The sequence below is a fragment of the Salminus brasiliensis genome, chromosome 19 (assembly GCF_030463535.1).
Source record: "Salminus brasiliensis chromosome 19, fSalBra1.hap2, whole genome shotgun sequence".
Lineage (NCBI taxonomy): Eukaryota > Metazoa > Chordata > Actinopteri > Characiformes > Bryconidae > Salminus > Salminus brasiliensis.
The window spans coordinates 3,406,114-3,420,883 of NC_132896.1; the positions used below are offsets into that span (position 1 = coordinate 3,406,114).

The 14,770-nt window shown below is 47.4% G+C and overlaps 2 protein-coding genes across 3 annotated transcripts in view; one reads left to right on the forward strand and one right to left on the reverse strand.

The window, feature by feature from the left end:
* The window catches only part of ciapin1 (cytokine induced apoptosis inhibitor 1), a 303,079-nt gene that overhangs the window by 36,189 nt on the left and 252,120 nt on the right, over positions 1-14,770 (forward strand). The window contains exon 1 of one of the 2 annotated variants that reach the window (XM_072662933.1): positions 3,853-3,857. The exons of the other annotated variant lie outside the window; for it this stretch is intronic. The gene's annotated coding sequence lies outside the window, so the exon portion shown is untranslated. Of the gene's footprint in view, positions 1-3,852; positions 3,858-14,770 lie in introns of those variants that run through there. 2 annotated transcript variants of the gene reach the window in all.
* LOC140540575 (transmembrane protein 263-B) overlaps positions 1-14,770 on the reverse strand; it is a 38,767-nt gene that overhangs the window by 9,130 nt on the left and 14,867 nt on the right.

Below are 14,770 nucleotides of genomic sequence, written 5' to 3' on the forward strand. Positions count from 1 at the left end.
AGACAGAGACAGAGACAGAGAGGGGGAGAGAGAGAGAGAGAGAGAGAGAGGAGAGGAGGAGGAGGGAGAGAGAGAGAGAGAGGGGGAGAGAGGAGGAGAGAGAGGGGGGGGGACAGAAAGAGAGGGGGGGCAGTTACTCCAGCAAAAGCAAGATCAGCTCTTTTTTTATTTAATACCCTTGATTTCAGAAGAAACACTGAAAAATAAAGTGTCCCAATACTTTTGTCCATATATGGGACCATGGCCTGGGGGTTGAGAGTTCGACATTTTTTGTTGTCGGCTGAAAGAGGCTCCAAGTGATCCACTGGACTGAGGTGCTGCCTCTATGATCTGATGATCGCTGGTTCAAATCCTGGGTCATTCTGTTTGCCATCAGCGGCCGGAGTCAGAGGGAGCACAACTGGCCTTACTCTCTCAGGGGTGGCACTTACTCCCCACTTCATCACTTCTAGTGTGATGCTGGTCATCACACAGGCGTCTGTTAGCTGGTGCATTGGAGCTGGGGAGCCTCGCTTTTCCTACCTAGCAATGCTGTCTCTAGCCTTCCTAGTGAAGAGTCTATACGGTAAAGCCTTGCAGCTGAAATGCTGACAAACAGCAGGTTCTGGAAACAGGGTAGAGAGAGTACCGTGCGCTCAATACAGCTCAGCAGCATAGTTTCCTGCTTAATGGCTTGTGTGGGTCTCAAGAGCTCAAGAGGCCTCTTCCCTCACCTTTACAGTGTCCTGAGGCCCTGTAATTACTTAACATGTTCAGGCCAGGGAGAGGAATTCTCTGTTCGGCCCCTCAGACAAAACAAAACACCTGGCTATTTCCTTCACGCCCTGGAGTGACCAATTTGCACTTTCTGACAGAAACCCTAAAGATCGATCCAATTCTGCTGCGAAGCGGAAAATGTCACTTTGCCTTCAAACACTGCGCTACAGAAACACTGGCATTTGAAGGCTCAGATGAAAAGGTCAATGTATTCCAGCAGATGTTTTTATTACTAGGAACAGAGGGGGGGGGGGGTCCGATGGTAGCTGATGGGAGTTAACGTCTGTGACAGTATTTAATTCAGAAATTAGACCAAGGCATAGAACACCTGGGCGTCACATACACACCTACCACTGTTTGATTACAGGTGGCAAGCTGAAGCTCATTTGGTTGGCCAATAGGAACGCCTATTACTGGCCACTGTCTGGAACCACTGACATGGCTGCAGTCCTGACCTGGTCATTTGAACGGTCACTTCATGTTTGGAGGAACCGGTGGACGCATATAGAGACTTAACCTATCGGCTCCATGCTGCCTAATAATGCCAGGCGTGGGCTAGTAGAGGGGGTATAAAGCCCCCCAGCATTGAGGAACTGTGGAGCAGTGGAAGAACTGTGATCTCTGGAGTGATGGATGGTGGAGCTCCATCCAGTACTTTTGTGATGAGTTGAGGAGGTGGAGACGATGACGTGGGGTGGGGTGGTGATCATCCAACATCCTGACCTCACTAATCGTCTAGTCGCTGAATGCAATCAATCAAACTCTCACAGCAATGCTCCTCCAACATCTAGTAGAAAACCTTCTTCTCTGGACAGTAGAGACAGTTACTCCAACAAAAGCAGGATCAGAATTGCTGTGAAGATTTGATAGCATTCAGTGACAAGAGGCAGCATGGAGCCAATGGAGTCATGTTTGTTGATCTGCTCCAGAGGGTCCTATTCTATTGGCAGTACTTCTCTACAGGGACTAAACAAGCTGTGTGAATGTGTGTGTGTGTGTGCATTTGCACATCTGTGTCAGTAATAGAAGCAACCTAAAGTAGCTGAATGCGTTCATTAGAAGGGATGTCCACAAACATTTGGACATACAGTGTACACCAGATGTCTTGGCTTCCACAGTGTTCAGGAACATCTGTAGGGATGCAGCTGTTCAGGAATGACCTTCGGTTTATAAGAATCTGATCAGGACGGAAAGTCCTGGAGTCTCTGCTCCTCTGCTGTACTCAGTCCTGTAGGTCCCACACAGCAGTGTAAAAAGCTGAAGAACCAGGGATCAGCTGACCAATCAGTGGCCAGCATGTCCCAGAGTGAGCGGCAGACCGGCCGCCAGCGGTGTGAATAAATCTCCCCTGCCGCTGAATTTATGACTCCATCTCTAAACCCACATCATCTCTCTGTACTGCTGAGAACTAACGGCCTAAATATTATGCTGCTCACTTGGCGCTGTGATTTACTGCACACGCAGGAGAGAGAGAGGGAGAGAGAGAGAGAGCGAGTAAGAGAGTGAGGGAGTGTGTGAGAGCGAGAGAACGTGAGAGAGAGAACGTGAGAGAGAGTAAGAGAGTGAGAGAGTAAGAGAGTGAGAGAGTGTGTGAGAGGAAGAGAGCGTGAGAGAGAGAGAAATAGAGAGAAAGAGTGAGAGAGAGCGTGAGAGAGAGGGAGCGTGAGAGATAGAGAGAGAACGTGAGAGAGAGCGTGAGAGAGAGAGTGTGAGAGAAAGAGAGAGAGAGTAAGAGTAAGAGAAAGAGAGAGAGTGTGAGAGAGAGAGCGTGAGAGAGAGAGCGTGAGAGAGAGTGTGAGAGAAAGAGAGAGAGAGTAAGAGTAAGAGAAAGAGAGAGAGTGTGAGAGAGAGAGCGTGAGAGAGAGCGTGAAAAACAGAGAGCATGATAGAGAGCGTGACAGAGAGAGAGTAAGAGTGAGAGAGAGCGTGAGAGAGAGCGCGTGAGAGAAAGAAAGAGAGAGAGTAAGAGAGAGAGAGAGAGGGGGAGTAAGAGAGAGAGGGGGAGTGAGAGAGAGAGAGAGGAGGAGTGAGAGAGAGAGAGAGAGAGGAGGAGTAAGAGAGAGAGCGTGAAAAACAGAGTATGATAAAGAGAGCGAGAGAGAGAGAGGGGGGGAGTAAGAGAGAGAGAGAGAGAGAGAGAGAGAGAGTAAGAGAGTGAGGGAGTGTGTGAGAGCGAGAGAACGTGAGAGAGAGAGAGAGAGAGAGAGAGAGAGTAAGAGAGAGAGAGAGAGGGGGAGTAAGAGAGAGAGGGGGAGTGAGAGAGAGAGAGAGGAGGAGTGAGAGAGAGAGAGAGAGAGGAGGAGTAAGAGAGAGAGCGTGAAAAACAGAGTATGATAAAGAGAGCGAGAGAGAGAGAGAGGGGGAGTAAGAGAGAGAGAGAGAGAGAGAGAGTAAGAGAGTGAGGGAGTGTGTGAGAGAGAGAGAACGTGAGAGAGAGAGAGAGAGAGAGAGAGAGAGAGAGAGTGAGGGAGTGAGAGAGAGGAAGAGAATGAGGGAGTGTGTAAGAGTGAGAGAACGTGAGAGAGAGAGCGTGAAAGAAAGAGAGAGAGAGAGAGAGAGTAAGAGAGTGAGGGAGTGTGTGAGAGCGAGAGAACGTGAGAGAGAGAGAGAGAGAGAGAGAGAGAGAGTGAGAGAGTAAGAGAGTGAGGGAGTGAGAGAGAGGAAGAGAATGAGGGAGTGTGTAAGAGTGAGAGAACGTGAGAGAGAGAGCGTGAAAGAAAGAGAGAGAAAGAGAGAGAGTAAGAGAGTGAGGGAGTGTGTGAGAGCGAGAGAGAGAGCGTGAGAGAGAGAGTAAGAGAGTGAGAGAGAGAGTGTAAGAGAGAGAGAGTGACGAGAGCGTGAAAAACAGAGAGCATGATAGAGAGAGAGAGTAAGAGAATGAGGGAGTGTGTAAGAGCGAGAGAACATGAGAGAGAGAGAGCATGAGAGAGAGAGAGAGAAAGAGTGAGAGAGTAAGAGAGTGAGAGAGAGAGTGTAAGAGAGTGAGAGAGAGCGTGAAAAACAGAGCATGATAGAGAGAGAGAGAGTAAGAGTGAGAGCGTGAGAGAGAGAGAGTAAGAGTGAGAGCGTGAGAGAGAGAGAGAGTAAGAGTGAGAGAGAGAGTGTAAGAGAGAGAGCGTGAAAAACAGAGAGCATGATAGAGAGAGCGAGAGAGAGAGTAAGAGAGAGAGAGGGGGAGTAAGAGAGAGAGAGAGAGAGAATAAAGAACCAGACAGATAATGGGATAGTGGGGATAGTGGTGAGAGAGCAGGAGAGAGAGAAAGCGCAAGAAAGTGGGCATGCACGAGAGAGAGAGAGAGAGAGAGAGAGAGAGGGGGAGTAAGAGAGAGAGAGAGAGAGAGAGAGAGAGAGAGTAAGAGAGAGAGAGAGAGAGGGGGAGTAAGAGAGAGAGAGAGAGAGAGAGAGAGAGAGTAAGCGAGAGAGAGAGAGGGGGAGTAAGAGAGAGAGAGAGAGAGAGAAGAGTCCTGAGTCTCTCACTCCTTGCTCTCTCGCTCTCTCTTGCTCGTCTCTTTGCTGAAGCCGCTATTTTTAATCCCTGCGCTCTGGACGCCCGAGACGGCCGAGTCTCGCTCTGGGCCAAACAGCACGCAGGGTCACGCTAAAATGAGGCCTCGTGTGAGAGGGGAAAAGAACCCAATCGCTGCTGAACCACCGTCCAGCGAGAGAGAGGGAAAGCTAAGGAATCAGACCTGCTCTTCTATACTGTACCACAGTCTCAGTATGATTCACTAACCACTATGAATTATTCAGTATCTACTAAAGACTAATCAGTTACCAGGATGAATGACCCAGTATCTACAATGAGTTATTCATTATCACTAATGAGTTATTCAATAATTACTGTAATTTATTTAGTATACACTATGAATTATTCGATAACACTATTCATTTTTTTTAGTAATTACTATGTATTACTTTGTATCTGTTTGACTATTCTGTATCTACTAGAAATTATTTAGTAATTACTGTCATATTATTTAGTGTCTACTATAAATGTTTCAGTTTTTTTAATTAACTTCTATAATCTATTTTGTACCCACTATGAATTATTCAGATAACCGTGTTACTCAAAAGTCTCCTTTAGATTATTATGTATCTACTTCTAATCATTCACTAGATCAGTAATTATTATTAATTGTTTTGTGTATCCATTCTAATGTTAAATAAACTACTACAATTGACTCTGTATCCACCGTGCATTATTCAGTAATTAATATGAGTTATTTAGTCATTACGATGGATAATTCTGTATCTCCTATAAATTATTCAGAAAACAGTAGGACGTCTTCAAAATGTCTATAAATTATTCCATATCTACTATGAATTATTCAGTATTCAGTGTTTTACAGTACCCACTATAATTTATTTAATTACTACTATAATTAATGTAGTATCTACTATACATTCGACAAGAACTACTATTATTTATTTAGTAATTACTATATACATTTTTATATACAGTATCCACTATGAATTATTTAGAAAACAGTATTACAGTATAAACCTCTATTAAGAATTTAGCATCTACTATGAATTTCTATTAGTAATTACTATTAATTATTGTAGTATCTACTATGATACTACTATAATTTACTTAGTATCTACTATAAATCATTTTATAATTACTATTAGATTAAATTTAGTTATAACTGTAAAGGTAAAGGTGCACGTATTTGTCACTGAACAGTGTACACTGTACAGCGAAATGTGTCCTCCGCATTTAACCCATCTGGTAGTGAACACACACTCACACACTCACATGTGTTAGGGGCAGTGAGTACACACACACACCCAGAGCGGTGGGCAGCCAACTTCAGCGCCCGGGGAGCAGAGAGGGTAAAGGGCCCGGGAATCGAACCCACAACCCTGTTATCGATATCCCGGCGCTCTAACCGCTGAGCCACCACTGCCCTGTATGTCTGTATGTCTCCACTATGAATCATTTAGTATCCACCATGAATTATTCAAAACTTCTATTAATTATTCAGAACTACTACGAGTCTACTATGAGTTATTTAGTATCCACTGAATAATATAAAGTATCCACTATGTATTATTTAGTATCCACCATAACAGTATTTCTTATTCAAAGCCTCTGTATGCAATATGAAATTTTCAGTCATTACTAATAATTATTGTAGTATCCAATATGATACTACTATAATTTATTTATTATCAGGTTGTATTATTATTTTTTTTTGTCTCCACTATGAATTATTCAGAAATTAGTATGAATTATTCAAAACGTCTATAAATTATTTAGTATCTCCTACGATTTGTCTGTTTCCACTATGAATTATTCAGAAAACAGGATGAATTATTCAAAGCTTCTATTAATTATTTAGTATCTAATATGAAAATTTCAGTCATTATTAATAATTATTGTAGTATTCACTATGATACTTCTATAAATGACTTATTATCAGGTTGTATTATGTATTTTTTCAGTCTCCACTATGAATTACTCAGAAATTAGTGTGAATTATTCAAAATGTCTATTAATTATTTAGTATCTACTATGATTTTTTTCAGTCTCCACTATGAATTATTCAGAAGACAGGATGAATTATGAAAAACTTCTATTAATTATTCAGCATCTACTACAATTTGTTGTTAGTATCTGCTTTGGATTATGCAGGGATTACTACAAATAAAGCAAAAACTATAAATTATTCAGTAACTCGTTTGAATTATTGATTAAACACTAATTAATAAAAAGTTAGGCTGAGGGGAGGGACTGCAGGGGGTGCTCTTGCAATTTAGAGGCTTAAACATGAATTCATGTTCCTTCCTCCAGCTCCCAAATCCCACTCATACTTCTCCCTATGCTGAAGTAATCAGAAGTCCAGAGCATCATCAGCCCAGCGAGGACATACGCATATACCCCCCCCCCCCCCCCCCCCCCCAACTCAACTGCATCCTCAGATCCCCCCGCCACATGGCACAGCTGGGACATGAACCTGAGTCTGTGCTATAGAGTGCCTTTGTGTGCTGCTGAACAATGCCTTTACTGAGCTCGTTCTCAGGAGACTGTAGGCACCGCTGCGACCACGCAAACAAAGAAGAACCTCCGCGTGAGAACCCGCTCTGGAACAGGCACGCGGTCCAGAAGTCTCACCTTGACTAAAGCTGGCCTGGGAGTATCAGAACCGCACTGGGATTAGATGCTCGGCTAAATGACAGGCTCTGGCAGCTGCGGCAAAGACAGAGGGCTGACTGCAATAAGATATGCGATGCAAAACAATAGCGGCCTGTTCAGAAGCTCCGGGACACGAGGGGTTAAATAATGGCCTAGATGCGGCTAATCTAACAGGGACAAATCTCTGACAAGAGGCCCTTTCTGTTCCCGCTGTCTAGAAGAAGCCCGCTGTCTTGGCAGCCGCTGAAGTGGGCCTACACTCTTAACGGACACTGGCCACAGGCCACCGGTCCTGCTCCTCCAGAGTGTGACTGAAGTAAGCGGACAGCAATTAAAGGGTTACCTTTGTGCCTTTAGGCTTAAGCGAGCCTACGCAGGTGATGAGACCCAGTTACCCAGGTTAAGCCCAGTCCGTTCGTTCGCTCGCTCGCTTGCTCTCTCGTTCTCTCTCTCTCTCTGGTCTGCTGTGCAGATTCAGACCCCGCAGAGGAGAACAGGGAGCTGCTTATTGAAAAGGTCAGCATTTCCCCTCGGTGTTCGAGCCTGCTTGATACTGACCTATTGGGAGAGACAGGTATGACACCCAAATCACTACACATTTCACGCATGGACGCAGCCGCAGGGTGGCCTTCCTTAATTTGGGGTAAAACTGAATCATTTGATGCCTCTGACAAAGAAGGGCAGCAGAGAGGAAGAAGCAGACGGGCTGCAGTGCTGGTGATGAAGATACACTGGTAGTCTCAATGTCTCTCTCTCGCTCTCTCTCTCTTTCGTTCTCCATCTCTCCTTCTCTCCACACTCTCGCTCACTCCCTCTCTTTTCAAACTCTCTCTCTCTCTCTCCCTCCAGCCACTGTCTCTCTTTTCTCACTCTTGCTCACCCTTCCTCCCTCTCACCATACTCCCTTTTCTTACTCATACTCTTTCCCTTACTCATTCACTCTCTCTCTCTCTCCCTCTTACTCACTTAATCTCTTGCTCTCTCCCCTTACTCTCTCTCCCTCTGTCTCCTTACTCACTCACTAACACTCACCCTCACTCTCTCTTTCCCCTTACTCACTCTCGCTCTCTCTCCTTACTTACTCACTAACTCTTTCCCCTTTCTGTCTCTCCCTCTCTCCCCTTTCTGACTTTCTCTCTCTCTCTCTCTCTCTCTCTCGCTTTCTCTCCCCTTTCTCTCACTCTCTCTCCTTGCTCACTCACTCATTCTCCCTCCCTCCCTCTTTCCTTACTCTCTCTTTCCCTTTTCTGTCTCTCTCTCTCGCTCTCTACCCTTACTCTCTCTCTCCCCTTTCTCTCACTCTCTCTCCTTACTCACTCTCTTTCCCATTTCTTTTCTGTCTCACTCTCTCTCTCTCTCCCGTTACTCTCACTCTCTCTCCTTACTCACTCACTCACACTCTCCTCACTCCCCCCCCTTTCCCATTTCTTTTCTGTCTCTCTCTCTCTCTCTCTCCCGTTACTCTCACTCTCTCTCCTTACTCACTCACTCACACTCTCCTCACTCCCCCCCCCTCTGTCTCCTTACTCACTCACTAACACTCACCCTCACTCTCTCTTTCCCCTTACTCACTCTCGCTCTCTCTCCCCTTTCTCTCCCCTTTCTCTCCCCTTTCTCTCACTCTCTCTCCTTGCTCACTCACTCATTCTCCCTCCCTCCCTCTTTCCTTACTCTCTCTTTCCCTTTTCTGTCTCTCTCTCTCGCTCTCTACCCTTACTCTCTCTCTCCCCTTTCTCTCACTCTCTCTCCTTACTCACTCTCTTTCCCATTTCTTTTCTGTCTCTCTCTCTCTCTCTCTCCCGTTACTCTCACTCTCCCCCCCCCCCCCCCCCCCCACTAGAACTACACTCCCAAATCTCCGCTGCTGAAGCCGTCCTGAGGGGCGTGCGGGCCCTGAGGGGCGCTGAGAGCAGAGCCGGGTTCAGAAACCTCTCTCTCAGGGGCGCTAAAGGGGAGGAGAGTGTCAGCAGCCTGTGTTTGTTTACGGGACCCCGAACGCACCCAGGAAAATAGTGGGTCCTCTTTTTTCACAAGCCTGCTCTGCCCCTGCTGGAGGTGCGGGTGCTCTGCCCCTGCTGGAGGTGCGGGTGCTCTGCCCCTGCTGGAGGTGCGGGTGCTCTGCCGCTGCTGGAGGTGCGGGTGCTCTGCCGCTGCTGGAGGTGCGGGTGCTCTGCCGCTGCTGGAGGTGCGGGTGCTCTGCCCCTGCTGGAGGTGCGGGTGCTCTGCCCCTGCTGGAGGTGCGGGTGCTCTGCTGCTGCCGGACGGCAGGTCTGGCTTGTTTACGCTGCTGAATTTTAAGCAGACGTGGAAACGCAGAGCGGGAAAGGTCACTTCATATTAACTTTAAAAGAGTCTCGGGAGGATGGCTGTGCTGTTTCCTGTGACCTTCTGCTTTTTCTGAGACTGTGCTTTAAGCCTTTTTCCCTCTGAAGAGTTTGTGATCTCAGGATCGAACAGCGGAGGGGACGGATTCATTAATGAGGGGATGTTTATGTATTAGTCTGGCTGCTGCATCCTGAGTCCCCAAAGCTAAATGGTCGTGACTCATGTCCACTTAATGGCCGGTTTCTGCGTTTCTCCTAAAAGACTTAGCATGTCTGTTACTGTGGGAACAGCCTGGGCTTAAACAGGGTTCAGGTTATTATTAGGTTTTTTTTTTAATGAACTGAACCTCTCGATAACAGGGTTGTGGGTTTGATTCCCGGGCTCGGCAAGCTGCCACTGTTGGGTCCTTAAGCAAGACCCTTTACCCTCTCTGCTCCCCGGGCGCTGGAGTTGGCTGCCCACCACTCTGGGTGTGTGTGTACTCACTGCCCCTAGTTCACTAGTGTGTGTGTGTGTGTGTTCACTACCACAGATGGGTTAAATGCAGAGGACACATTTCGCTGTACAGTGACAAATACATGCACCTTTACCTTTTACTTTTGGCCCTGTGCTGAACAGAGGCAGAGTCAGGAACAGAAGGCTGATTTTCCCATCCCATCACACACTGGAGAACAGGGACGCCCTGATTTGATCCAGCGAATCAGGATCAGGGCTGATCCAGGCATATTTTTAATGGATCGGGTATCATCACTTTTAATCCTAATCCAGTCCTGAGTCTTTGTTTTAACCGCAGTGTTCAGAGCGCCATCTGGTGTCCTCAAGACTCCATTAACGGTCATTATGCATTTTGCCGGCTGCAGCAGCAGTGCGGACGTTCTCCGAAGGTAAATAAAGGAGTTGAGGTTCTTCTGCAGTGTGGAGCTATTTTACAGTGGAACATGAAAACAGACCATAATATCTGACCCTTTATAAAACTCTCACTGAAACGCTCTCACTGTTTTACCAGCGGGAGAACCGCAGAACCACTCACTCGCCTTTCTCTGTTTATAAACCAGCACTGAAGAACCCATTCAGAACCGAGTGGAGGCTAACGCTAATGCTAACACACACACATTCGCTATAGAAACCCCAATCACACACACACAGCACATTCACCCACTATAAACTAGCTATTACACACCAGTAGACCAACGGATGACCCAACCACATCTGATCCAACCACGATCAGACTCTCACTTTCCGGATGGAGAGATTTATCTGGAGAGGGTTTTTTATTGATGACGATCCGGAATGAAAACAAAGGGAAATGAAAGAGGAGGAACGAGGCTGTTTTTAAAATGTAAGGAGGAGAAAGTTCAGATAATTGGGTGAAAATGTAAGAAGTAGAACTAAAAAAGTTGCTGAAAAATAATTAATTACTGAATTGTAATAATGAATTAATTAATAGAAATAAAGAATTACTCCAGTAAAGCTTAGATAACCAACATTTCTACTGTAGTAAAGTAACAAAGTATCTGTACTGCATTACTTGACCCCTCTGGTAATCGCGAGTGCATTAAGGGATTACGGTATGCAAGGAACACGGACCGTAGGCCGAATTTGAACCCGTATACGGGATATATTTCGATTCCTGTAGAACATCTACATCCCCTGTGTTACCAGTGTGTTTCATCACCTTCCCTATTTATTACACTTTTTACTCATTGGGGATCTGAGGACACTAATCCAATGAGTTTCACAAGTGGAAAATTAGCCCATCCTCGCTTCCTACGAGACCCCAGCAGCTCACCAGGCCGCTCACCTCACTGCTGTCTCAATCTACTGTTCACATGTGCCCTGTGTTTAACAGCGGGAGATCTGGTCCTAAGATCTGGACTGCAGACAGGCCGGACAAACCGGCATTTGTATTTGAGGTATAAAAGGTACGACACGGCTCTTTAAAGAGGATACTGCTGCTTTCTGGAGATGACCCTGACTGACCGCAGGAGACTGACAGCGTGACGCATGCTTTAAGACTACCATCCACCAAGAACCCCCAGCTGCTGACCTTTCAGCCGGTTAGTTATAGCAGGTTTTACAGAGTCTCTCTCACACACACACACACACACACACACACACACACACACACACACACACACACAGTTCTCCCAGCTGTGTCAGAGCTGGAGGGTCTGAGTGAGAGCGAAGGAGAGGAAGACACAGAGAGTGAGAGAGAGAGAGAGAGAGAGAGAGAGAGAGAGAGAGAGATACAGCCACCATCTGAGTGGCCTGCACACAGCCTGCGGTCAAGAGCAGCACACTGAGAGAACGCCACCATGGAGGGATGATATCTGTCACTTTCAGAGAGGAAAGCGGGACTGCTGTTCTGCCCCACATCCTGACATTTAATGTGCACTGGTAGAGCTTCAGGGGCTGAGAGAGAGAGAGATACAGCCACCATCTGAGTGGCCTGCACACAGACCGTACGCTTCCATACACCTGCAGATTCAGCTCCACTCCTTTTAGCCAATCATGAACTGTATCTGCTTTGAGACCCATTTTCCACACATCCAACCCTCTTCTCAATCTGTGAATCTCGTCACACACCCCCAATTTTTTTATATTTTTTTTGGCCCTTTGTGTTGTACTGTCCATCACTAATTCCCCTTGCCCCATAAACCCCATCCTTCATGTCCTGTCTGTCTTGCAGAACAGGGATTCGCACTGAAAGCAATGCGCTACAACTTGCTGATGAGCCGGGAAGCGTTTTTGCAGACCGCAGGCGAGCGATGCACAAAATAAACAGCCCAGTCATCTTCCTGGAGATTTGCAGCTCTGCTGGGGTTCAACCAGCGCCGCAGCAAGAACAGGCAGTTCCAGTTCACCTCCAACACAGCTTTGTACTTCAGATCTGAGACACGTGCACACACTCCCTCACGAAGGGCTCAATCATCAGAACCCGCTTACACACTTCAGCCCCCATTCTTACTCGAAGGACGGCAACGCCACGTCCAACGCTGACATGAAGAAAACACACACACACACACACACACATAGGCAGGCCTGCTTCTCCTCATTAAAACACAAGGAACTGCCCCCACAAACGCTGCTGCATCTGCACCGCTCCCCCCGCTCCCCCCATGGGAGCTAGGAGTGCAGGCCATTATGAGATGGGCTGGGAAGAGAGTGAGGGAAGGATGACTGCACTGCGCCGGGACAGATGAGGATACACTCCAGAGCGCCCCGTTCCAGCGGCCAGGCTGTTCTATGGTGATTACACAAGCTCCAAATGCCGGCGTCAGGAACTGGTGCTGTAATATAGAGTGTCTGAATACTTTTGGACACACAGGACACCTCTGACAGCCTTTGATCCTATAAACGGTCAGGAGGGAGGGAGGAGAACAGAGAGAAAGAGAGCAAGAGACAAGCAATGAGAGACAGTCATAGAAAGAGAGAGCGATGGGCAGAGAGAGAGAGCGAGAGAGAGAGAGGGGGGGGAGTGAGCGAGGGGCAGAGAAAGAGAAAGAGCGAGGAGCAGAGAGAGAGAGAAAGAGCGAGAGAGAGAGAGAGAGAGAGAGAGCGAGACAGAGAAAGCGAGCATGGGGCAAAGAGAGAGAGAGCGCGAGCGAGGGACAGAAGGGGGAAAAGAGGGGCAGAGAGAGAAAGAGAGCAAGAGACAATGAGAAATGGGCAAAGAGAGAGAGAGCGAGTGAGGGGTCAGTGATGAAGAGTCGATGTTCCGGCTGTAGTGCGGACGGTGAGTCGCCTCTGTTCTCTCTTTCATTGTTCTGCTGGACAGACATTCAGAGAGAGAGGCAGAGAGAGAGAAAGAGAGAGAAAGAGAGAGAGTGAGGGACAGAGAGAGAGAGGCAGACAGAGAGAGAGAGAGAGGCAGACAGAGAGAGAGGCAGAGAGAGAGAGAGAGAGAGAGAGAGAGAGAGGCAGACAGAGAGAGAGGCAGACAGAGAGAGAGGCAGACAGAGAGAGAGGCAGACAGAGAGAGAGAGAGAGGCAGACAGAGAGAGAGAGGCAGACAGAGAGAGAGAGGCAGACAGAGAGAGAGAGGCAGACAGAGAGAGAGAGAGGCAGAGAGAGAGAGAGGCAGAGAGAGAGAGAGAGAGAGAGAGGCAGAGAGAGAGAGAGGCAGAGAGAGAGAGAGAGAGAGAGAGAGAGAGAGAGAGAGGCAGAGAGAGAGAGAGGCAGAGAGAGAGCTGTCATCTCTGAACACACTCTCTCACCTCTCAATCTTTCAAACTCTCCATCATTATTGAGGCGTCTCTGCAGCAGGAACAGCAGCCGCGCTGCACCTCGTCCTGAGAGCAGCGTAATTGGATGTGAGAAGCAGAGCTGGCGTCTCTCACAGGCCGCCTGCTTCTCCTCAGCTAAATGGTGGGAATTTGATAAACGCTGTTTTTCCTCTAAGCGGCTGACAGCGCGTGAGTTTTTCATCGTTTGATCAAAGGGCCTCCGCCGCCTCCTTGCATCCGAGCGCGCTCCCAGAGGACGATCCGCTATCAGACGCGCGAGCACTCGGCGAAAGTGGGAATAGGCTGCGGCAAAAATAAGGCTTTATCTGTTGTGAGGCGATGACAAGCGAGAGCTCTAACAGCATGTTCCGAGCAGCAGAACAGGAGCTGTTCACATCAACACTGTAATTTGCTTCCAATAAATGACAAGTCAAGATTACTCCCTGCCAAAGCAGAGATCTGGAATGTCCTGAACACCACAGCGCTCACACACACACACACAGCCACACACACCGGGTCCAGGCCCGGTTTGACTGACTTGGCTGTTTAAGGGCATTCCATTAGTTCCACTCTCAGCATCAGCAGGTCTCCCACCCTCTCAAAGTTTTTTAAATGCATGTTAGCAGGTCAATTTCAAGCCTGCAGAGGCGGGATTTAGCGTAGAGTAAAACGCAGCCTAGACGTTTTTCTAAATTCTGCATTTTCAGCCAATGGAGTGCTAACAGTGGAGGGTCTCCACCCACTGCATCCGTGCCCCAGACCCAGCGGAATAAGTAAACGTTCCAGAGCATTGATGGAGCAGATAAATAAACATGAACCTACTGGCCCAATGCTGCCTAATGCCAGGGGTGGGCTAGAGGGGTATGATGCCCCCCAGCATTGAATGATGGTGGTGGTGCTCCATCCAGTACTTTAGGGATGAGGAACCATTTGGGAAGTTGGGGATGATGAGGTGGGGTGGTGATCATCATCAGCCAGCGTCCTGATCTCACAAATCCTCATCGCTGAATGCAATCAAATCCTCACAGCAATGTTCCTCCATAATCTAGTAGAAAGTCTTCTTCTTCTCTGGACAGTAGAGACAGTTCAGAAGCAGGATCAGATCTTTTAATAGCCTTGATTTCAGAAGAAACACTGAATGAGCAGGTGTCCCAATACTTTTGTCCATACAGTGTACTTACGGATCTGAGTGAATATGCAAGCATTTTGTTTTTCACACATGCGCGCACACACACACACACGCGTCCTTGCCACCACCACAAAAACGATTGGATAGCTCAGGCTAGAAGCCGGACCCCTGGAGAGTTCAGCCTCCGTCTATTCT